Source organism: Sciurus vulgaris (assembly GCF_902686455.1).
Source record: "Sciurus vulgaris genome assembly, chromosome: 15".
NCBI classification, from domain to species: Eukaryota; Metazoa; Chordata; class Mammalia; order Rodentia; family Sciuridae; genus Sciurus; species Sciurus vulgaris.
This window is the reverse complement of record NC_136476.1, coordinates 25,305,655-25,331,381: the sequence shown is the minus strand read 5'-3', so window position 1 is coordinate 25,331,381 and position 25,727 is coordinate 25,305,655. Positions and strand designations below refer to the sequence as shown.

General features: G+C 37.5%; 1 protein-coding gene across 3 annotated transcripts in view; it reads right to left on the bottom strand.

Moving 5' to 3' along the window:
* IL33 (interleukin 33) overlaps nt 1-25,321 on the bottom strand; it is a 59,770-nt gene extending 34,449 nt beyond the window's left edge. For all 3 annotated transcript variants that reach the window (XM_079113098.1, XM_079113101.1, XM_079113100.1), the window contains exon 1: nt 25,256-25,321. The gene's annotated coding sequence lies outside the window, so the exon portion shown is untranslated. The remainder of the gene's footprint in view (nt 1-25,255) is intronic.
* Nucleotides 25,322-25,727: the final 406 nt, after the last annotated feature.

Below are 25,727 nucleotides of genomic sequence, written 5' to 3'. Positions count from 1 at the left end.
TGCGAAGGGTGAGGCTTCCAGGCCCAGGAGGTAGGTCCGGGTCCCTGGGAACATTGCAGAAGAAGGCTGCCCAGCCCAGGCAGTAGTTGTGAATTGAACGGAACCTCTGGGAGGAAAACCGACCAGCGAGACCTCCCCACCGGGTGACTCCTCCCTGTTGGGTGAGGTTCTCCCAAAAGGACTGTAAAATCAGAGACACAGGCCCAAACTGGTCTTGCATCAGCCGACAACCTACTTCCCTTTTGGATGACCATTCATCAGCAAGTGAAGGTACCTCTGCCCACTAGCAGGGAATATACCCCACCGGAAAGCCACCACCCCTAGGGAGTCAGCTTCCTTGTGGAGCACTGCATTATCAACTTCCTCCAAGACTTCAGGCTACTGAAGACTAAGAGGGGATATAATAGAAATCTTCAGGGATATTATAAGACAATAGAGGAAATCTGCAATATCACAGCGGTCAACTGATACCTGAACAATATGAGAAAACAAGGAAAGAAAATGCTGCAAACAAATCTAGATGTTACATCAATGAAACCCAACGACAGCATGGCAGAAGAAATGACAGAAAGGGAGTTCAGAATGTACATAATTAAAATGCTCAGGGAAGCAAATGACGAGATGCAAGAGCAAATGCAGGCACTGAATGATCGCACCAATTGACAGTTAAAAGAGCAAATACAGGAAGCAAAAGATCATTTCAATAAAGAGTTAGAGATATTGAAAAAAAACCAAACAGAAATCCTTGAAATGAAGGAAACAATAAACCAAATTAAGAACTCCATAGAAAGCATAACCAATAGAATAGAACACCTGGAAGACAGAACATCAGACATTGAAGATAAAATATTTAACCTTGAAAACAAAGTTGAACAAACAGAGAAGATGGTAAGAAATCATGAACAGAATCTCCAAGAACTATGGGATATCATGAAGAGGCCAAATTTAAGAATTATTGGAATTGAGGAAGGCTTAGAGAAACAGACCAAAGGAATGAACAATCTATTCAATGAAATACTATCAGAAAATTTCCCAAATCTGAAGAATGAAATGGAAGACCAAATACAAGAGGCTTATAGGACTCCAAATATACAAAATTACAACAGACCCACACCAAGGCACATTATAATGAAAATGCCCAACATACAAAATAAAGACAGAATTTTAAAGGCCGCAAGAGAGAGGAATCAAATTACATTCAGGGGGAAACCAATACGGATATCAGCAGATTTTTCAATTCAGACCCTAAAAGCTAGAAGGGCCTGGAACAACATTTTTCAAGCCCTGAAAGAAAATGGATGCCAACCAAGAATGATATACCCAGCAAAACTTACCTTCAAATAGGATGATGAAATAAAATCCTTCCATGATAAACAAAAGCTAAAAGAATTTACAAAAAGAAAGCCAGCATCACAGAACATTCTCAGCAAAATATTCCACGAGGAAGAGATGAAAAACAAAGAAACAAATCAGCAATGGGAGGAACTATCCTAAAGGAATTGTCAAATAAAGGAAGAACCAAGTCGTCTCGAAATAAATAAATAAATAAATAAATAAATAAATAAATAAATAAATAAATAAAATGAACCAAATGACCGGGAATACTAATCATATCTCAATAATAACCCTGAATATTAATGGCCTGAACTCATCAATCAAAAGACATAGACTGGCAGATTGGATCAAAAAGAAAGATCCAACAATATGTTACCTGCAAGAGACTCACCTCGTAGAAAGAGATACCCATAGACTAAAGGTGAAAGGATGGGGGAAAACATACCATGCACATGGACTCAGCAAAAAAGCTGGGGTATCCATCCTCATTTCAGATAATGTGGACTTCAAGTCAAAACTAGTCAGAAGGGATAAAGAAGGACATTACATACTGCTTAAGGGACCCATAAATCAGCAAGACATAACAATCATAAACATCTATGCCCCAAACAGTGGCTCATCCATGTATGTCAAACAAATCTTTCTCAATTTCAGAAACCAAATAGACCGTAACACAATAACACTAGGTGATTTTAACACGCCTCTCTCACCACTGGACAGATCTTCCAAACAAAAATTGAACAAAGAAACCATAGATCTCAATAACACAATCAATAATTTAGACTTAACGGACATTTATAGAATATACCATCCAACCAAGAGCAAATACACTTTCTTCTCAGCAGCACATGGATCCTTCTCTAAAATAGACCATATATTATGCCACAAAGCTAATGTTAGCAAATACAAGAAGATAGAGACACTACCTTGTATTCTATCAGATCATAATGGATTGAAGTTAGAAATAAATGAAAGAGTAAAAAACAGAAGCTACTGCAACACCTGGAGATTAAACAATATGCTATTACTTGATGAATGGATAACAGGAGATATTAGGAAGGAAATTAAAAAATTCTTAGAGGTAAATGAGAACAAAGAAACATCATATCAAAATCTTTGGGACACTATGAAAGCAGTACTTAGAGGAAAATTTATTTCATGGAGAGCATTCAATAAAAGAAGTAAAAATCAACAAATAAACAACCTAACACTACAGCTCAAAGCCCTACAAAAAGAAGAACAGACCAACACCAAAAGTAGTAGAAAACAGGAAATAGTTAAACTCATAGCTGAAATCAACGAAATTGAAACAAAAGAAACTATACAAAAAATTGACAAAATAAATAGTTGGTTCTTTGAAAAAATAAACAAAATTGATAAACCGTTAGCCACACTAACAAAGAGAAGACGAGAGAAAACCCAAATCACCAAAATTCGGAATGAACAAGGAAATATCACAACAGACACGATTGAAATACAAAACATAATTAGAAGCTATTTTGAAAATCTATATTCTAACCAAATAGAAAATTTCAAAGACATCAACAGGTTTCTAGAGACATATGAATTGCCTAAATTGAATGAGGAGGACATACACAATTTAAATAGAACAATTTCAAGTAATGAAGTAGAAGAGGTCATCAAAAGCCTACCAACAAAGAAAAGTCCAGGACCAGATGGGTTCTCAGCTGAGTTCTACAAAACCTTTAAAGAAGAGCTCATTCCAATACTTCTCAAAGTATTCCATGAAATAGAAGAGGAGGGTACCCTCCCAAACTCATTCTATGAAACCAATATTACCCTGATACCCAAGCCAGATAGAGACAAATCGAGGAAAGAAAATTTCAGACCAATATCCTTAATGAACATCGACGCAAAAATTCTCAATAAAATTTTAGCAAATCGCATACAAAAATATATTAAAAAGATAGTGCACCACGATCAAGTGGGTTTTATCCCAGGGATGCAAGGTTGGTTCAACATCCGGAAATCAATAAATGTAATTCACCATATCAATAGACTTAAAGTCAATAATCACATGATTATTTCAATAGATGCAGAAAAAGCATTTGATAAAATACAGCACCCCTTCATGCTCAAAACACTAGAAAAAATAGGGATAGTGGGAACATTCCTTAACATTGTAAAGGCCATCTATGCTAAGCCCATGGCTAATATCATTCTAAACGGTGAAAAACTGAAAGCATTCCCCCTAAAAACTGGAACAAGACAGGGATGCCCTCTTTCACCACTCCTATTCAATATCGTTCTTGAGACTCTAGCCAGAGCAATTAGACAGACCAAGGAAATTAAAGGAATACGAATAGGAAAAGAAGAACTCAAACTATCCCTATTTGCGGATGATATGATTATATACTTAGAGGAACCAGGAAATTCCACCAGAAAACTGTTAGAACTCATAAGTGAATTCAGTAAAGTGGCAGGTTACAAGATCAATGCTCATAAATCCAATGCATTTTTATACATAAGTGATGAATCTTCAGAAAGAGAAATTAGGAAAACTACCCCATTCACCATAGCATCGAAAAAAATAAAATACTTGGGAATCAATCTCACAAAAGAGGTGAAAGACCTCTACAATGAGAACTACAGAACACTAAAGAAAGATATTAAAGAACACCTTAGAAGATGGAAAGATCTTCCATGTTCTTGGATAGGCCGAATTAATATTGTCAAAATGGCCATACTACCAAAAGTGCTATACAGATTCAATGCAATCCCAATTAAAATCCCAATGACGTACCTTACAGAAATAGAGCAAGCAATTATGAAATTCATCTGGAAGAATAAGAAACCCAGAATAGCTAAAGCAATCCTTAGCAGGAAGAGTGAAACAGGGGGTATCGCAATACCAGAACTTCAACTTTATTACAAAGCAATAGTAACAAAGACGGCATGGTACTGGTACCAAAATAGACAGGTAGATCAATGGTACAGAATAGAGGACACGGATACAAACCCAAATAAATACAACTTTCTAATACTAGACAAAGGGGCCAAAAATATGCAATGGAGAAAAGATAGCCTCTTCAACAAATGGTGCTGGGAGAATTGGAAATCCATATGCAACAGAATGAAACTAAACCCATATCTCTCACCCTGCACAAAACTCAACTCAAAATGGATTAAGGACCTCGGAATCAGACCAGAGACTCTGCAGATTATAGAAGAAAAAGTAGGTCCCGATCTTCAACATGTCGGGCTAGGACCAGACTTCCTCAACAGGACTCCCATAGCACAAGAAATAAAAGCAAGAATCAATAACTGGGATAGATTCAAACTAAAAAGCTTTCTCTCAGCAAAGGAAACTATCAGTAATGTGAAGAAAGAGCCTACAGAATGGGAGAATATCTTTGCCAATCATACTTCAGATAGAGCACTAATCTCCAGAATCTATAAAGAACTCAAAAAACTCTACACCAACAATACAAATAATCCAATCGACAAATGGGCTAAGGAAATGAACAGACACTTCACAGAAGAAGATGTACAAGCAATCAATAAACATATGGAAAAATGTTCACCATCTCTAGTAATAAGAGAATTGCAAATCAAAACCACCCTAAGATTCCATCTCACCCCAATTAGAATGGCGATTATCAAAAATACAAGCAACAGGTGTTGGCGAGGATGTGGGGAGAAAGGTACACTCATACATTGCTGGTGGGGCTGCAAATTAGTGCAGCCACTCTGGAAAGCAGTGTGGAGATTCCTTAGAAAACTTGGAATGGACCCTCCATTTGACCCAGCTATCCCACTCCTTGGCCTATACCCAAAGGACTTAAAATCAGCATACTACAGAGATACAGCCACATCAATGTTCATAGCTGCTCAATTCACAATAGCCAGACTGTGGAACCAACCTAGATGCCCTTCAATTGATGAGTGGATAAAGAAACTGTGGTATATATACACAATGGAATATTACTCAGCCATAAAGAATGACAAAATTATGGCATTTGCAGGCAAATGGATGAAATTGGAGAATATCATGCTAAGTGAGATAAACCAATCTCAAAAAGCCAAAGGACGAATGATATCGCTAATAAGTGTAGGATGACACATAAAGGGGGGGAGGGAAGGGTTAATGTTAGGGTTAGAGTTAGGGTTAGGGAGGAGGGCAAGTATGGAGGAAGAAAGTACTGTATAGAGGGTAAAGAGGGGTGGGAGGGGTGGGGGGAAGGGAAAAAATAACAGAATGAATCAAACAACATTACTCTATGTAAATTTATGATTACACAAATGGTATGCCTTTACGCCATGTACAAACAGAGAAACAACATGTATCCCATTTGTTTACAATAAAAAAAAAAAGAATACCAATGAATCCCAAGCAGGAAAAAGAGCAAATGGAGAAGGAAAAGGAAAGACAGAAGGAGGTAGGGAGGGAGTCCACATTTTGATACATTAATTATGAAACTTAAGAACATTGAAGAAAAAGAGAAGATTATAATTTCAGTCACTGAGGACAATGAATCAGTCTATTGAGATGAATATATTGAATATATTGAGATGAATAAATACAGTTTTGATTGGGCTATGGAGGGATGCATGCAGTCTTACAGTAGCTTCAGAACCTGTGAAATTAATTACAGATATTAGCAGAACCAGTGAAGCATCTCTGCCAACCAGTGAAGCATCTCTGCCGTCCATTGAGCACTATTAAAAACTGCAGAGATAGGCTCAGAATTCTTATTTTACAGTTGAGGATAGTGATGCTCAGAGCTAGTGAATGGGTACTTGGGGGAGCCAGCACCAGATCTTGGGCCTTCCAACTCACAGAGCAATAGTGTGAGTGCTATTCCCTCTACCCTGCTGTTGTTTCTTTAAAGTATTACACGACAGCATAAAAAAAGTGTGAGGAAAAGTAGTTTCATTTTATCAGAGAACTTTTTGAAGGTGTCTTTAGGTCTCATGTGTAAAAATTAATCACTTTTTTATACATTGTCCATGCAATGCCTCCTCTCCAGGAAAGAAAACTGCTCACTTTTTTGGATGGAGGTAATGGGATATCGCCCTGATTTGTTTCCTTCTAGTTAGGAAGAGAGCATGAGACTTGAGTAAGAAAGAGTTTTAGAAAATGTGGTTTAAACTGAGTCACAGAAAATATTTTGGCACAGCATTCTGTAGAAGGTTGCAGGGTAGGAAGAGGTGGCGAAATCTCACCATATACAAAGGCTATGATAAGAAAATCACAGGAGAAAAAGCAGGTGCCAAGTCACTGTGTGTGTGTGTGTGTGTGTGTGTGTACGTGGGTGTGTGTACACACCCAAATCACTAGGTTATAAATCAGTTCACAAAACTAGGGGGGAAATCTGATTTGTCTTGCTTTAGTTTATTGCTTTAGACCTTTATATGATTTTTTTTTTCTAAAAAAATTTACACCCTAGACCTGCAAAGGAAGGGTAGGGGATGTTGATATATTAAGTTCAATCACTTCTGTTTATTCATGAAAAGATATTATTGTGTTTATACACATGTACGTATGAAAAATTATTTGTGTATATATGCATATATATGTGTATATATGTACATATACATACCAACAGGTTTGAGAACATCTGCATTTGGCAACAATACAGTCAAAACAGATTGATTAACTGAAGATGTCAGACTCTGGGAAAAGTACCCAGATCTTAAAATCAGAAGTGATGTGCATAATTTAGTATTTAATAATTCCAGATCCTGATAAGGATGGCTATCAACTGATTGCTCTTTAAGAGAAGCATGAGATTTTCAGACAGCAAAGTTTTGGATTTTGAAGTTTATTTTCAAAGAAGAATGCAAACTAACTGCCTATCTATCTATCTATCTATCTATTTATCTATCTATCTACCTACCTATCTATCTATTTATTTTTGCAGTACAGGGGATTGAACCCAGAGACACTCTACCACTAAGTTACATCCCCAGCCCTTTTTATTTTTTGAGACAAGATCTCCTTAAGTTGCCCAGGCTGGCCTCAAACTTGTGATCCTCCTGCCTCAGCCTCCAGTGTTTCTAAGATTATGGGCAAGAGCTGCCACACTGGACTCTGCTATATAGCTCTTTAAATTGATTTACTTGTAGAGAAGCAGGCTGATTTGCATATGCACATTTCTCAAACATAAAACATTAAGAAGAAGAAATTTCTGTCATAGATCACAGATATTTGGACCCAGTGAAAGTTGTTCCTAACCTTCATTCATGGTACATAGAGATGCCAATAAATACTTGAAGTGTATCCTGCGAGCCATTAAAATTAATTTGAAAGTAAGTTTAGAAAACAACAAAGAATAACAAGAGGAGTGTCTAAAAGAATGAGGCAGATATTTATGGAAATGAGTAAAGAAGAATTCTAATCTCTACAATTTAGGTCCAAAAGAAGGAAGCTTAAAGTACCAGTTGCAATAGCAAAACTTTGCATTGGTAGAAGATAAATGTACCAACTTCATTTAAAAATAAAATTTAAAAAAAAATTAGTTTTCTCTTCAATAATGGAAAACATCTGCTGTTTTGTAAAGCATTTGCTAGTTACATTTTAAAAACTAGGTTTTCAAGATGGCGGCCTAGAGGGTAGCTGCATTTCATGTTGCTCCAGGACGCAGGATTCAAAAGAGGAGATATTGAGACGCTTGGGACCAACTCAAAGCAGCCGGGTGACTCTCTCCCGTTGGGGAGGCGACCCGAATGGGACGGGGGTCCCGGAAAGCAGGGAACTTTGTGAAGTAGAGCTGCCGGCGAGACGCCCCTCCCCCCGCTGAAGCAGTGAACTCGGACAACTGGGAGCGCCGTAAAGGAGGCCGCTCAGCACAGCGCTGGGACTCAGAGCAACCACTGGGGCTCCGGTGGCTGCCCAGGGGAGGAGCGGCGAGGAGAGTTGTGTGGACTCAGAACACTGGGGCCTGCCCTGAGGAGGAGGAGGAGGAACGTGGCCGCTTGGATTCGGAATGACTATACCAGAGCTACAGGTGGTTGCCAGAGGAGAAGAGGCGCAGCGAGCTGTTTGGATTCAGAGCGACTGCTTCTGAACACCGGGGCCTGCCCTGAGGATGAGGAGGAGGAGGAGCGGGTCCGCTTGGATTCGGAGTGGCTATACCAGAGCTACAGGTGGTTGCCAGAGGAGGAGCCACGTGGCGAGCTGTTTGGACTCAGACCACTTCTGAACACCGGGGCCTGCCCGGAGGAGTAGGAGGAGGTGGAGGAGGAGGAGGAGCGCGGCGGGTCGTTTGGACTCACAGTGACTGCATTAGAGCTCCAGGTGGCTGCTCAGAGGAGGAGGCGATTGGTGAGTTGTTTGGACTTAAAGCGACTGCTCCTGAACACAGGGGGGCTGCCTGGAGGAGGAGCGCAGTGGGCCGCTTGGTCTCAAGCGGCCACACCAGAGCTCCGGGCGGTTGCCCAGAGGACGCGTGCAGCGGGTCACGTGGATTCAGAGCCACTCAGAGCGACTGCTCCTGAACACCCGGGGGGTTACCTGGAGGAAGAGGAACAGGGCGGGTCACTTCGAATCGCAGTGATTGATTGCCCTGGGCTATGGGTGGTTGGTGGGAGGAGGAGGCACCCAGTGAGTTGCTTGGACTCCTAGTGATCGCACTGGAATACGGGGCGGCTGTCTGGAGGAAGAGGAGTGCGGTGGGTCTCTGGGACTCAGAGTGATTGTACGGGGCCCCAGGTGGCTGCTCAGAGGAGGGGCCGCATAGCCAGGCGATTCGGTGCAGAGCAGGGTCCCAGGATCTAGGAGGCTTCTTGGTGGAAGAGCCCCACAGAGACATGCTTAGGGGCGGAGTGAAGGTTCCAGGGCTGTGGGCAGATTCTCTGAGGAGGGGCAGCCTAAGGAGATTCATCTGCAAAGGGTGAGGCTCCCAGGCCAAGGAGGTAGGGCCGGGCCCCTGGGAACTTTGCAGAGGAAGGCAGCCCAGCCCAGGCGGTAGCTGTAAATTGAGGGGAACCTCTAGAAGGGAACTGACCAGCGAGACCTCCCCACCGGGTGAGTCTTCCCTGCCAGGTGAAGTTTCCCCACAAGGACGGTAAAACCAGAGACACAGGCCCAAACAGGCCTTGCCTCAGCCCGCAGCCTAGTTCCCCTTTGGATGACCATTGGTCAACAAGTGAAGGCACCTCTGCCCACTAGCAGGGAATATACCGCACCTGAAGGCCACCACTCCTAGAGAGGCAGCTTCCTGTGGAGCACCACATTATCAACTTCCTCCAAGACTTCAGCCTACTGAAGGCTAAGAGGGGATATATATAGAAATCTTCAAGGACATTGTAAGTCAACAGAGGAAATCTGCAATATCTCAGCGGTCCACTGATACCTGAACAATATGAGAAAACAAGGAAAGAAAATGCTGCAAACAAATCTAGATGTTACATCGACATTGGGTTACATAAAACCCAATGACAGCATGGCAGAAGAAATGACAGAAAAGGAGTTCAGAATGTACATAATTAAAATGATCAGGGAAGCAAACAATGAGATGAAAGAGCAAATGCAGGCATTGAATGATCGCACCAATCGACAGTTAAAAGAGCAAATACAGGAAGCAAAAGAATATTTCAATAAAGAGTTAGAGATATTGAAAAAAAACAAACAGAAATTCTTGAAATGAAGGAAACAATAAACAAAATTAAGAACTCCATAGAAAGCATATCCAGTAGGAGAGAACACCTGGAAGACAGAACCTCAGACATTGAAGACAAAATATTTAACCTTGAAAACAAAGTTGAACAAACAGAGAAGATGGTAAGAAATCATGAACAGAATCTACAAGAACTATGGGATATCATGAAAAGGCCAAATTTAAGAATTATTGGGATTGAGGAAGGCTTAGAGAAACTAACCAAAGGAATGAACAATTTATTCAATGAAATAATATCAGAAAATTTCCCAAATCTGAGGAATGAAATGGAAAATCAAGTTCAAGAGGCTTATAGGACTCCAAATACACAAAATTACAACAGACCCACACCAAGGCACATTATAATGAAAATACCTAACATACAAAATAAAGACAGAATTTTAAAGGCTGTGAGAGAAAAGAACCAAATTACATTCAGGGGGAAACCAATACACATATCAGCAGATTTTTCAATCCAGACCCTAAAAGCTAGAAGGGCCTGGAACAACGTTTTTCATGCCCTGAAAGAAAATGGATGCCAACCAAGAATCTTATACCCATCAAAACTTACTTTCAGATTTGACGATGAAATAAAATCCTTCCATGATAAACAAAAGCTAAAAGAATTTACAAAAAGAAAGCCAGCATTACAGAACATTCTCAGCAAAATATTCCATGAGGAAGAGATGAAAAACAAACAAGCAAATCAGCAAAGGGAGGAATTATCCTAAAGGAATTGTCAAATAAAGGAGGAAACAAGTTGTGTCAAACAAATAAATAAATAAAATTTAAAAAATGAACCAAATTACCGGGAAACCAAATCATATCTCAATAATAACCCTGAATATTAATGGCCTGAATTCATCAATCAAAAGACAAACTGGCAGATTGGATTAAAAAGAAAGATCCAACAATATGTTGCCTACAAGAGACTTACCTTATAGAAAAAGATACCCATAGACTAAAGGTGAAAGGATGGGGAAAAACATACCATGCACATGGACTCAGCAAAAAAGCTGGAGTATCCATCCTCATTTCCGATAATGTGGACTTCACGCCAAAGTTAGTCAGAATGGATAAAGAAGGTCATTTCATACTGCTTAAGGGAAGCATAAATCAGCAAGATATAACAATCATAAACATCTATGCCCCAAACAGTGGCTCATCCATGTATGTCAAACAAATCTTTCTCAATTTCAGAAACCAAATAGACCATAACACAATAATACTAGGTGATTTTAACACGCCTCTCTCACCACTGGACAGATCTCCCAGACAAAAATTGAACAAAGAAACCATAGATCTCAATAACACAATCAATAATTTAGACTTAACAGACATTTATAGAATATACCATCCAACCAAGAGCAAATACACTTTCTTCTCAGCAGCACATGGATCCGTCTCTAAAATAGACCATATATTATGCCACAAAGCTAATGTTAGCAAATACAAGAAGATAGAGACACTACGATGTATTCTATCAGATCATAATGGTTTGAAGTTAGAAATAAATGAAAGAGTAAAACACAGAAACTATTCCAACATCTGGAGATTAAACAATATGCGATTATATGATGAATGGATAACAGAAGATATTAGGAAGGAAATTAAGAAATTCTTAGAGGTAAATGAGAACAAAGAAACATCATATCAAAATCTCTGGGACGCTATGAAAGCAGTACTTAGAGGGAAATTTATTTCATGGAGCGCATTTAATAAAAGAAGTAAAACTCAACAAATAAACGACCTAACACTACAGCTCAAAGCCCTAGAAAAAGAAGAACAGACCAGCACCAAAAGTAGTAGAAGACAGGAAATAGTTAAACTCAGAGCTGAAATCAATGAAATTGAAACAAAAGAAACAATACAAAAAATTGACAAAATAAATAGTTGGTTCTTCAAAAAAATAAACAAAATTGATAAACCTTCAGCCACACTAACAAAGAGAAGACGAGAGAAAACCCAAATCACTAAAATTCGGAATGAACAAGGAACTATCACAACAGACAGGATTGAAATACAAAACATAATTAGAAGCTATTTTGAAAATCTATACTCCAACAAAATAGAAAATTTCAAAGACATCAACAGGTTTCTAGAGACATATGAATTGCCTAAACTGAACGAGGAGGACATACACAATTTAAATAGACCAATTTCAAGTACTGAAATAGAAGAAGTCATCAAAAGCCTACCAACAAAGAAAAGTCCGGGACCAGATGGGTTCTCAGCCGAGTTCTACAAAACCTTTAAAGAAGAGCTCATTCCAATACTTCTCAAAGTATTCCATGAAATAGAAGAGGAGGGAACCCTCCCAAACTCATTCTATGAAGCCAATATCACACTGATACCTAAATCAGACAGAGACTCATCAAGGAAAGAAAATTTCAGACCAATATCCTTAATGAACATCGACGCAAAAATTCTCAACAAAATTTTAGCAAATCGCATACAAAAACATATTAAAAAGATAGAGCACCATGATCAAGTAGGTTTCATCCCAGGGATGCAAGGTTGGTTCAACATCAGGAAATCAATAAACGTAATTCACTATATCAATAGACTTAAAGTCAAGAATCACATGATTATTTCAATAGATGCAGAAAAAGCATTTGATAAAATACAGCACCCCTTCGTGCTCAAAACACTAGAAAAAATAGGGATAGTGGGAACATTCCTTAACATTGTAAAGGCCATTTATGCTACGCCCATGGCTAATATCATTCTAAATGGTGAAAAACTGAAAGCATTCCCCCTAATAACTGGAACAAGGCAGGGATGCCCTCTTTCACCACTTCTATTCAACATCGTTCTTGAGACTCTAGCCAGAGCAATTAGACAAACCAAAGAAACTAAAGGGATACGAATTGGAAAAGAAGAACTCAAACTATCCCTATTTGCACATGACATGATTATATACTTAGAGGAACCTGGAAATTCCACCAGAAAACTCTTAGAACTCATAAGTGAATTCAGTAAAGTGGCAGGTTACAAGATCAATGCTCATAAATTCAACGCATTTTTATACATAAGTGATGAATCTTCAGAAAGAGAAATTAGGAAAACTACCCCATTCACAATAGCCTCGAAAAAAATAAAATACTTGGGAATCAATCTCACAAAAGAGGTGAAAGACCTCTACAATGAGAACTATGGAACACTAAAGAAAGAAATTAAAGAACACCTTAGAAGATGGAAAGATCTTCCATGTTCTTGGATAGGAAGAATTAATATTGTCAAAATGGCCATACTACCTAAAGTGCTATACAAATTCAATGCAATTCCAATTAAAATCCCAATGACATACCTTACAGAAATAGAGCAAGCAATTATGAAATTCATCTGGAAGAATAAGAAACCCAGAATAGATAAAGCAATCCTTAGCAGGAAGAGTGAAACAGGGGGTATTGCAATACCAGATCTTCAACTCTACTACAAAGCAATAGTAACAAAAACAGCATGGTATTGGTACCAAAATAGAAAGGTAGATCAATGGTACAGAATAGAGGACACGGACACAAACCCAAATAAATACAATTTTCTCATACTAGACAAAGGTGCCAAAAATATACAATGGAGAAAAGATAGCCTCTTCAACAAATGGTGCTGGGAGAATTGGAAATCCATATGCAACAGAATGAAACTAAACCCATATCTCTCACCATGCACAAAACTAAACTCAAAATGGATTAAGGACCTCGGAATCAGACCAGAGACCCTGCAGATTATAGAAGAAAAAGTAGGTCCAGATCTTCAACATGTCAGCTTAGGACCAGACTTCCTTAACAGGACTCCTATAGCACAAGAAATAAAAGCAAGAATCAATAACTGGGATAGATTCAAACTAAAAAGCTTTCTCTCAGCAAAGGAAACTATCAGCAATGCAAAGAAAGAGCCTACAGAGTGGGAGAATATCTTTGCCAATCATACTTCAGATAGAGCACTAATCTCCAGAATCTATAAAGAACTCAAAAAACTCTACTCCAAGAAGTCAAATAATCCAGTCGACAAATGGTCTAAGGAAATGAATAGACACTTCACAGAAGAAGATCTACAAGCAATCAACAAACATATGGAAAAATGTTCAACATCTCTAGTAATAAGAGAAATGCAAATCAAAACCAACCTAAGATTCCATCTCACCCCAATTAGAATGGCGATTATCAAGAATATGAGCAACAACAGGTGTTGGCGAGGATGTGGGGAGAAAGGTACACTCGTACATTGCTGGTGGGACTGCAAATGAGTGCAGCCACTCTGGAAAGCAGTGTGGAGATTCCTTAGAAAACTTGGAATGGACCCTCCATTTGACCCAGCTATCCCACTCCTTGGCCTATACCCAAAGGACTTAAAATCAGCATACTACAGAGATACAGCCACATCAATGTTCATAGCTGCTCAATTCACAATAACCAGACTGTGGAACCAACCTAGATGCCCTTCAATTGATGAGTGGATAAAGAAACTGTGGTATATATATACAATGGAATATTACTCAGTCATAAAGATTGATAAAATTATGGCATTTGCGGGCAAATGGATGAAGTTGGAGAATATCATGCTAAGTGAGATAAGCCAATCTCAAAAAGACAAGGGACAAATGATATCACTAATAAGTGGAGGATGACACATAATGGGGGGGAGGGAAGGGTTAGTGTTAGGGTTAGAGTTAGGGTTAGGGAGGGGGGCAAGTATGGAGGAAGAAAGTACTGTATAGAGGGTAAAGAGGGGTGGGAGGGGTGGGGGGAAGGGAAAAAATAACAGAATGAATCAAACAACATTACTCTATGTAAATTTATGATTACACAAATGGTATGCCTTTACACCATGTACAAACAGAGAAACAACATGTATCCCATTTGTTTCCAATAAAATAAAAAATTAAAAAACAAAACAAAAAGAACTAAAGACAAGTTTCAGAAGTACACCAAACATTTTATTCTCAAGCTCCTGAACCCCAACCAGAAGATAAAGATTGCCCTTCTAAACCCTTCCAAACTCATTCTATGAAGCTAATATAGCCCTGATACCTAAACCAGACTGAGACACATTGGAGGAAAGAAAATTTCAGACCAATATCCCTAATGAACATAGATACAAAGATTCTCAACAATATTTTAGCAAATCACACACAAAAACACATTAAAAAGTGTACTACGATCAAGTTTTATCCCAGGGATGCAAGGTTGGTTCAACACCCGGAAATCAATAAATGTCGTTCACCATATCAACAGACTTAAAGGCAAGAATCACTTGGTTATTTTGATAGATGCAGAAAAAGCATTTGATAAAATACAGCACCCCTTCATGCTCAAAACTCTAGAAAAAATAGGGATAATAGGAACATTCCTCAGCATTGTAAAGGCTATCCATGCTAAGCCCATGGCCAATATCATTCTAAAAGGAGAAAAACTGAAAGCATCCCCCCTAAAAACTGGAACAAGGCAGGGATGCCCTCTTTCACCACTTCTATTCAACATCGTTCTTGAGACTCTAGCCAGAGCAATTACACAGACCAAGGAAATTAAAGGGATATAAATAGGAAGAGAAGAATTAAAACTATCCCTATTTGCCGATGACATGATTCTATATTTAGAGGATCTGAAAAACTCCACTAGAAAACTTCTAGAACTTATAAATGAATTCAGCAAAGGAACAGGATATAAAATCAATGCTCATAAATCTAATGTATTTTTGTTCATAAGTGATGAATCCTGAGAAAGAGAATTTAGGGAAACTACCCAATTCACAATAGCCTTAAAAAAAAATACTTGGGAATCAATCTAACAAAAGAGCTGAAAGACCTCTACAATGAGAACTACAGAACTCTAAAGAAAGAAATTAAAGAAAACCTTAGAAATGGAAAGATCTCCCATGTTCTTGGATAGGAAGAATTAATATTGTCAAAATGGCCATACTACCAAAAGTGCTATACAGATTCAATGCAATTCCATTTAAAATTCCAATGACATACCTCACAGAAATAGAGCAAGCAATCATTAAATTCATTTGGAAAAATAAGAGACCCAGAATAGCTAAAGCAATCCTTAGCAGGAAGAGTGAATCAGGGGGTACTGCAAAACCAGAACTTCAACTATACTACAGAGCAATAATAACAAAAACGGCATGGTATTGGCACCAAAATAGATGGGTAGATCAATGGTACAGAATAAAGGACACAAAGACAAACCCAAATAAATACAGTTTTCTCATACTAGACAAATGGAGAAAAGATAGACTCTTCAACAAATGGTGCTGGGAAAACTGGAAATCCATACGCAGCAGAATTAAACTAAACCCCTATCTCTCACTCTGCACAAAACTCAACTCAAAATGGATCAAGGTCCTCAGAATCACACCAGAGATCCTGCACCTTACAGAAGAAAAAGTAGGTCCAAATCTTCATCATGTCAACTTAGGATCAGACTTCCTTAACAGGACTCCCAAAGCAGAAGAAATAAAAACAGGAATCAACCACTGGGATAGATTCAAACTAAAAAGCTTTCTCTCAGCAAAGGAAACTATCAGTAATGTGAAGAAAGAGCCTATGGAGTGGGAGAAAATCTTTGTCACTCATACTTCAGATAGAGCACTAATTTCCAGAATGTATAAAGAACTCAAAAAACTCTACCCGAAGAATACAAATAACCCAGTCAACAAATGGGCTAAGGAAATGAACAGACACTTCACAGAAGAAGGTCTACAAGCAATTAACAGATATATGAAAAAATGTTCAACATCTCTAGTAATAAGAGAAATGCAAATCAAAACTACCCTAAGATTCCATCTCAGCCCAACTAGAATGGCGATTATCAAGAATACAGACAACATTAGGTGTTGGTGAGGATGTGGGGAAAAAGGTACGCACATACATTGCTGGTGGGGCTGCAAATTAGTGCAGCCACTCTGGAAAGCAGTGTGGAGATTCCCTAGAAAACTTGGAATGGAACCACCATTTCACCCAGCTATCCCCTCCTTTGCCTATACCCAAAGGTCTTAAAATCAGTATACTACAGTGATGTCACCACATCAATGTTCATCACTGCTCAATTCACAATAGCTAGATGTGGAGCCAACATAGATGCCCTTCAATAGATGAATGGATAAGGAAACTGTGGTATATATATACAATGGAATATTACTCAGCCATAAAGAACAATAAAATTATGGCATTTGCAGGCAAATGGATGAAATTGGGAGAATAGCATGCTAAGTGAGATAAGCGAATCTCAAAAACCAAAGGGCGAATGATCTCGCTGATAAGTGGATGATGATGCATAATGGGGGGTGGGAGGGAGGCAAGAATGGAGGAAGGAGGGACTATATAGAGGAAAAAGAGGGGTGGGAGGGGTGGGAGGGGTGGGGGCAAGGAAAAATAACAGAATGAGTCAAACATCATTGCCCTATGTAAATGTATGATTACACAAATGTTATGCCTCTACTTCATGTACAACCAGAGAAACAAGTTGTATTCCATTTGTTTACAATAAAAAAAGAAAAGAAAAAAAAAAAACTCATGAAAGTAGTTTAAAAAAATTGCCCTTCTACTGAAACCAAAACAAACACACAAAAAACTAACTAGCTAAACTAATCAGTCAGTCAATCATTCAGCTTTAGCTTTTGGGTATCAAATGTACGACCCCTTTATTGTCTGGTTTATGAAAAGGTGTGATAAATTAAAGCAAATAATTGTATAATTGTTTGCCTTTTGAACAATGTTATATTATTTAAAAAATTCATTAGGGTAGATTATTATTAGTTCATAATGATTCAATAGTAACAACTCAATTTTCTTAAGATATTTTATTCAAAAGTCTATACAAACTCTTTTTTATATGCACTTTAAAAGTGAATCCTTTAGAATTTTTTTCTACTCTAATAGAATATTTTAAAAAGTACTCCAGACCATTTATTTTCTGAAACACAAATATAATATGATTTGTTTTATTAACATTTCTTTCCTAAGTAATGTTGCTCTGCAGTTAGAATACAACAAAGGAGTCCCTCAGCTCCACAATTATAATCCTATAGAAGATATTTTTTTCTAGCTAGTTCAACTAAAGTTTGGGAAAAAAATGCAGGTTGTCCCAGACTGACAGATGTATTTCTGGGTAAGGTAAGAAAGTAAAATGGCCCAGGATGTGGCTCAGTGGTAGAGTGCTTGCCTAGCATGTGTGAGACCCTGCATTCCATCCCATCTCAGTACCACAAAACAAACAACATCAATAACAACAACAAAACCCAGAAAATGCATGCATCCTATTAGAATCCTATAAGAGTGACTAAAATGAGAAAGACAGAAGTTACCAAGTATTGGCAAAGATTGGTGACAAGTGAAATTCTTATACTGACTTATGAAAGTGAAAATTCCTACCACCACTTTTGGAAACTAATGTGGCAGTTTCTGTGGAAGCTGAACAAATACATTTCTTTTGCTTAGCAATTCCACTTGAAGCTATATACCCAACAGAAAGGCATAAAAATGTTCACCAAAAGACATGCAGTGGAATGTTTCTAGCAGTTGTAGTCCTATATCTTTACTCCAGAAATAACACAAATGTCCATTTACATTATAATGGATAAATTGTAATGTGTTCATTAAGAGGCATAAGAATTTAAAAGCAACAGTTATGTGCAACCACACAGATGTATCTCAGAAATTGAATGTTGAGCAAAAGAGGCAGGACACCAAAGGGTGTATAATGTATGAACTCATTTACATATAGTTCAAAACCTACAGGCAACTGTAATGGCATGCATTGCCTAAGAATGGGGTATGTTCTGAGAAATGCATCATTATGTGATTTCCTCAATGTGTGAACATCCTAGAGTGTACTTACACAAACCAAAGTGGCTACAACATCACTGGGGATATAATCTTGTCGGACTACTGTTTATATGTGGTCCATCATTGACTGAAATGTGATTATGCAGGGTGTGGCTATAATATTAGCGTAATAATGGCTATCCTTAAGATAGAGAGCAGTTATTAGAAGGGGGCATGAGAGACTTCTGGGGTTCTCTACTCTTCTAATTTCTTCGTATGGTTACCTTGGTATGTTCAATTTGTGATAATTCATTATGCTATACAATTTGTGTAATTTTCGACATGTATATTATATGTCAGTAAACTTTGCAATTTTTTTAAGTTAAGGGAAAGGGGGGGGGTTATCAGTGGATTCTAAAATATATAGATTCCACACTCTGAAGTGTGGTGGTCAAAGAGAATCACTGACAGAATTAAATAAGAAAAATTAAATTGATTCTTAAGAGTTAAAGGCTGAATGTTTTCTCTGATATGCGGATGAAATTCACAATAAGCAGGGAAGTTGATAGAGAAGAATAGAGTTACTTAAAATTAGATAGAGGGGAGTGAAGCGGGGGCATGGGGGTAGAAAGGATGGCAGAATGAAACAGACATTGTTACCTTACATACATATATGACTGCATGACAGATGTGATCCTACAACACGTACAATCAAGAAAATGAGAAATTATACTCTTTATGTATTATATATCAATGCATAAGTGCATTCTACTATCATGTATAACTAGAACAAATTTTAAAAAAACAAAAAAGAGTTAAATAATTTAAAAATACTTCTAAAAATAATTAAAGGAATTTCAACATCTGTGTTAGGAAATAGTCAGACATTAAATAAACACATTCCTCTTTTTCCTTAGCACTAAATATATGCTTCTGATATGCTTGATTTAATGCTGTTTTCTGTCCAGAAAAACTGAACATTAATGAACTAAAAGGGATATTTGAGGCATTTTGAAGACTAAGGCAGAATCCTCAGATTAACTTTACTTCCTCCCCTCCCCCAGTACTGGGAATTGAACCCAAGGGTATTTTACCACTGAGTTACATTCCTAGCCCTTTTAATTTTTTATTTTGAGACAGGATCTCACTAAGTTGCTGTGGGTGGCTTTGAAACCCTCCTGCTTACGCAACCTCCCAAGTATCTTGGATCTCAAAGTGATGAGTTCAACTGTGCTTTTCAAGGGTGGGCAAGAAGTCTTTAAAAAAAAAATTGGAATTCCGCAGGAGTTAGATGGTGATGAGAGCTACTGAGTCTGAACTTTGTTTCAGAGCTATAAATCTCTTTTCTTTCCCCAAAGAAGAAATAAAGATATGTGAAACATATGCCATTCATATCAATTTTATTTCTACTTGCCAACAAAAGGTGTAGAAGTGGACATGTGACCAGACCTGGTCACTGAGACAGAAGGGGAGGTCGCCTGGGACTTCTGGGAAGTCTTTTCTCCTTGAAATAAAAGGCATGTGAGAAGTAAGTGTTTTTTGGCCCTTGAGAGGATATAATGTTCATGAGCCCTGAGAATGGCAGAGCAAAAGGGTGGGAAGAACCAGGGTCCTTAAAGATGTGCTTGATTCTTTGTGTCAACTCTGGGACAGCCCACCTCTAAACTTTTTGTTAAGTAAGCAACAAGTGATATTATGTTTGTGTGTGTGTGTGTGTGTGTGTGTGTGTGTTAGTGTTACTCAGGATTGAACCCAAGGGTGATCTCATTCTGAGCTTCATCCCCAGCCCTTTTTGTATTTTACTTTATTTATTTTTTTTTAAATTGAAAAAACTTGGTAGTTTTAGTGTTTGTGAAAAACAGTTCCTTATTTTGGTCTCAGCAAAACTTCATTTCTTTCCAAAAGCCATCTCACATTTCTGACAATAAAGAGGATAAGATTTTACTGGTACGGAGGCTACAGTTACTGCTGTCAACTTCTACAGGATTTTTCTTATGTGTTTGGGATAAGCTTATTGAATGGTGACAGAAACACTCATGTATTAGTACAGACTATTAAAGATTCTGTAAAGCTTTGTATATTTCACAACACCTGACTGCTACACCTTCACAAGTTAGCTGGCATAGTCAAAATGAGAGTCCCTCTCAAAATCCGGTATTTAGCTGATAGGCTCCATGGGCTAGGTTAGTTGTTTTTGTCAATGCAACACCAGCTGTTAAATGTTTTAAAAATTACAAGTGGATCGACCATGTAATTTTCTTTCACAACTAAATGGGTGTCCACTAATATACAGTGTGTGTATTAGATGATTTTATTTCACTATTATAAGACATTAAATAATTAAGAGTATACAGGCTTTAGTGGAAAACCTTTATATTGTTTCAGTGCACAGATTATGAGAGTTCCTGGCCATTGGTTTGAATAAACTAAGACAATCCATATCATTCCCATATAGTTTAATCAGAGGTACATTGTGCAAAACACAATTTGAAGGCCTAAAATACTCAACCACTATGCTATGACTAATCTTTTTCTCCCACTTTCCTGTTTCATGGGCTGCTCTATCTGTTCCCCAAATTGATGTCTTCATCATCTTTTTTGTAGAATTCTTAGTAGGTTTAGTCTTGGTTACCTGGAGACTGAGCTTGAAGTGAAAACTACTAAAATGAAAAGACTGTTGAACACCTCTCTTCTTAAAGAGAAGACTAAAAAATATATTTTTCTAACTGTCACATCAGAATGCAAATTACTTTAATGCTACTATATTTGGGTCTGCTCACATGGACTGGACAGTACTGGGAAGAAGTCCTGCTTGATGAAGTGAAGGTAATAATAATTAGCCAGATATAAGCATTACCTATCATAAACTAGGCATGGTACCCTCAAAACTGTAAAGCAGTTAATACTCCTGTATTATTAACATCCAATTTATTATATTAAGTGACAACCAAATAATGACAATTATGATTGTTTTCATAAAGCACACTCTTGAATAAGTCAGTACAGAAAAAACATGCATTCTCTTTAATAAAACATTATTCTATATATCCAATCAGATGTGAATCATTTTCCTTATGAAAGAAAAAATAAGAAGCTGAGGATTGTCATGAAATTACATCTTTACCACATGCACCTCAGAGAAAGCATTGATCTCTAGGATACATAAAGAACTCAAAAAACTTGACACCAAAAAAACAAAAAACCCACTCAGTAAACGGGCTAAAGAACTGAACAGACACTTTACAGGAGAAGATATATGATCGATCAACAAATATATGAAAAAATGTTCAACATCTCTAGCAATTAGAGAAATGCAAATTAAAAATATTTTAAGATTTCATCTCACTCCAATTGGAATGGTAATTATCAAGAATACAAGCAAGGATGTTGGCAAGGATATGGGGGAAAAGGTATACTCACATTGCTGGTGGGAATGCAAATTGCTGCAACCATATGGAAAGTAGTATGGAGATTCCTCAGAAAACTTGGAATGGAACCACCATTTGGCCCAGTTATCCCACTCCTCATTTTATACCCAAAGGACTCAAAATCAGTATACTGCAGTGATGCAGCCACACCAATGTTTATAGCAGCCCAATTCACAATAGCTAAAATATGGAACCAACCTAGATGCCCTTCAACAGATGAATGGATAAAGAAAATGTGAAAATGTGTATGTACCACAGGATACAGACACACGCGCGCACACACACACACGTATGTATGCATTGTGGAATATTACTCAGCTTTAAAGAAGAATGTACTTCTGACATTTGCTGCTAAATGGATGGAGTTAGAGAATATCATGCTAAGTGAAATAAGCCAAACCCAAAAAACCGAAAACCGAATGTTTTCTCTTGTATGTGGTTGCTAATTCACAAGAAGTCGGAGGGATAGGGAAGAATAGAATTACTTTAGATTAGGTAGAGGGCAGTGAAAGGAGGGCAACGGGTATGGGGGAAGGAATGATAATAGAGTGAAACAGAAATTATTACCTCATGTACATATATGACTGCATGACCAATATGATCCTACAATATGTAAAATCAGAAAAATGAGAGATTACACTTCATTTATGTGTGATCTATCAAAATGTATAAATGCATTCTACAACAAATTCTGTCATGTACAACAAATTAGAACAAATTTAAAAATGAATTAAAAAAATTACATCAGAAGGGATGTAACTTTTCCTATGGTTGAAACTTTCTAAAGAGACTAGCATGACTTATTACTCAAGAACACCTAATACTAGTATTAATCATTTATCAATATAAAGTAGTTATACTATTTTTTCTTTTTCTTTATTTTTACAGACTGCATTTTGAGTCATTGTACACAAATGGGATACAACTTTTCATTTCCATGGTTGTACGTGATGTAGATTCATGTACACCATTCGTGTAATCATACATGTACATAGGGTAATGATGTCTGTCTCATTTCACCATCTTTTGTGCCCCCACCCCTCCCTCCTCTCATTTCGTGGAGGAACTTTGGTATACTCACCATTGATGAGGTATTTTTAAAAAAATTTTTAGTTGTAGATGGACACAATACATTTTATTTTATTTATTTATTTTTATGTGGTGTTGAGGATGGAACCCAGGGCCTCACACATGCCAGGCAATCACTCTACCACTGAGCCACAACTCCAGCCCCGATGATATATTGTTGAATGGGATTGGTAAAGAATGTATATAATTAGTAGTATGTGTGGCCAGGCCTGGGAGTTACACACCCATAATCCCAGTGGAGGCTGAGAGGCAGGTTCAGGGACGGCCTTGACTACTGCAAAACAAAATTCTTTTACATTCAGATGTCAGCCCCAGAGAATCTGGAGGGAAAACAGAGATTAGAAGTTCTACCATAATTTCCTGGAGTCCTTGAACCAAGCATCCTTTTGTATTGCTGTTGACAACTTTAAACTTTCTTTTTATTATCCAACAGTTAAGATTTTGGCCTTGATATTTCTAAATATTCCTTCTGCAAACTGGAATATAAAGAAGGGAACTTCTGGCATTCTTGATATCCACAGTGTTTGCCAAAATCTCAACTTGTTGAATAAAAGACATATTAATTTTGATTTTGGCAGTCACACTCACATAAAATTAAAAAAAAAAAAAACCCTCATGCTATCAGACTTACTGGCATAAATACTCCAGACATGTATTTTTTCTTCTCGTAATGCAGTATTTCCCTGTAATAATTTAATTCTTTGACAGAGCTGAACTTTTCACAATTGAAGATCATGCACATTCCAAGAAGTCAGTTGCAAGCTATTTCTTTAACCCTTGGCAGTCCCTGGTCAGAATTGGCAGCTCCCATTTTTCATCTCTTCCCTTACTTTCAGCCCTGATTATTTCAGCCCCTAAGTGAAAGTTTGCCTCAGAATTCTTTTCTCTATAAATGGGAAGGGGAAAAAGGTACATTCTGGCTTTGAATATTATAAGTCAAACAGTGATGACAAAGAGTTAAACATTTAGGTTGTTGAGAAAACCAGTTCAAAGATGGAATGAAGATCTAGAAACCTTACAGAGAAGAATGGAGAAAATGTGAGGAAAGGGAGTCTCGTGCTGAGTTCTTGTGTGTTTGGAGGATAATCTCCACCTATGTGATTTAGTTCAAGAACCCCAAACTAAGAAAAAGAGATTCTTACATTTTCTGAATGCACAGCTATACATCTAGGAGGAATCAAAAATAGGAGCATTAAGTATTTGAAAGACAAATGTGAGAATTAATAGGTAGGGATGTTGGGAACAATGTTGGACCACAGTGGCATATAAGAATGATTCAAGTTGAAGAAGCACAGTGCAGAGGAACAAGTAAGAGTCACAAAGTTCCAGCCACAAGTAAGCTTGGACAATTCATTCTTAAGCCTCTAGCTTGTGCAACAGCCGGATTCTGGTTGGATTTTGTGCCGTTTTCTTTACTTAAAAAAATATCAGAGACTATTCACTTATGGAAAGATAAGGTAGAGAAGAGGTAAGGAGATGAGAAGGAAAAAAACAAAAAGCCAGGAGACCAACTTTAAGGAATACAAAAAAAAGAAACCAATCTTGAAAAGAAAGTCTCTAAATGAAGAATAGTAGCAAAATTGATGAGCTTTTATTTATCCATTTTGGTTGTCAATTATTTGTTTTTTCACGAATGGTTTTTTAATTCTTCTGTTTTTCCTCTTTTTACTAAAAACAAGTGCTGATAGTTTTGCCTTGATTAAGCATTAGCAATGTTATCAACTTTATAAAGTTGAATTGGTGGGGCAGGGAAATTTACTATAAAACACTATTATAATCTTTTTAGGTAATTTATTAATAATTTTACAAATAACCGAAAAGAAAGCAAATGGAATTATAATTTAATAGCAATTGTTGTTATCAAATTTTACTTCTATTAGCAATAATAATAACAACAAATTAGCCTAATAATTTATTTTGCCAAAATAAAAGAATAGGTCTTCTATGGCTTCCAAGATCTTCCTTTGCAAAACCTGGCTAAAAATCTCCCACAATTTTGGTTTCAGTCTTACCTTGTGATTTTGTTTCGATTTCTCCCCTGAATGGCTGCAGCCTTTTCTCTGCTGCTCAGAGAGCCTACAGACTCTTTTTATTACCCACAGTTTGGCAGAGAACCAAATGGCCTTAGAAGGGAGAGCTGGGTGGATGGAGTTTTAGCCAGTTTTTAATTACATCTAAAGAGCCAATAAATTTACAATACTGTCAACATCTTAGATCCACTGCTTTTCCCTTCTCCTCTGTCTTCAGTTTACATTTTAACCAACAACGATTGATTTTATGGATTTTTTTTACATCTAACTCACATCAGAATTGCCTTGCGTTCAATCCTTCTCCCTTTCATCTCCAAGTTCCAACTCTTCCTATGCTTCCACCTTGTATATCTTAGTTCCTCAAGGCTAAAACTTCCAAGTTTAAATCTAAAACTTCACCTCCCGTACTGTATACATTGAAATTCTTTTGCCTTTTATATTTTCACTTTTGACC